Below are 689 nucleotides of genomic sequence, written 5' to 3'. Positions count from 1 at the left end.
GACATTAGTTGCACCACAGGGCGGGAGGAGGGTGCCTAGCACGATACATTTTCTTTCATCGGTAAGCATTATTTTGTGTTTGTTACTTTTGGAATTTTTGTTTTTCATGTTGATTTTAAAATTACTTTTTTCATGTTTGAAATGTACTTACTCATTTTTTCCTCACAGCAGGTCAACGTGTGTGTGGTTGCAACATTACGGTCCCATTGAGTACATTTTTGGAGAGAGGGACATCACTTGCACCACAGGGTGGGAGGAGGGTGCCTAGCACGATACATTTTCTTCCTTCGGTAAGCATTTTTTTGTGTTTGATACTTTTGGAATTTTGGTTTTTCATGTTGATTTTAAAATGACCTTTTTCATGTTTGAAATGAACTAACTCGTTTTTTCCTCACAGCAGGTCAACATGTGTGTCGTTGCTACATTATGGTCCCATTGAGTACATTTTTGGAGAGAGGGACATCAGTTGCACCACAGGGTGGGAGGAGGGTGCCTTGCAGGATTCATTTTCTTTATTCGGTAAGCATTTTTCGTGTTTGCTACTTTTGGAATTTTGGTTTTTCATGTTGATTTTAAAATGACTTTTCTCATGTTTGATATGTACTAACTCGTTTTTTCCTCACTGCAGGTCAACGTGTGTGTGGTTGCAACATTATGGTCCCATTGAGTACATTTTTGGAGAGAGGGAC

The sequence above is a fragment of the Schistocerca cancellata genome, unplaced genomic scaffold (genome assembly GCF_023864275.1).
Source record: "Schistocerca cancellata isolate TAMUIC-IGC-003103 unplaced genomic scaffold, iqSchCanc2.1 HiC_scaffold_1077, whole genome shotgun sequence".
Classification (NCBI taxonomy): domain Eukaryota; kingdom Metazoa; phylum Arthropoda; class Insecta; order Orthoptera; family Acrididae; genus Schistocerca; species Schistocerca cancellata.
The sequence above is the reverse complement of the archived record's forward strand: the minus strand, read 5'-3'. Positions refer to the sequence as shown.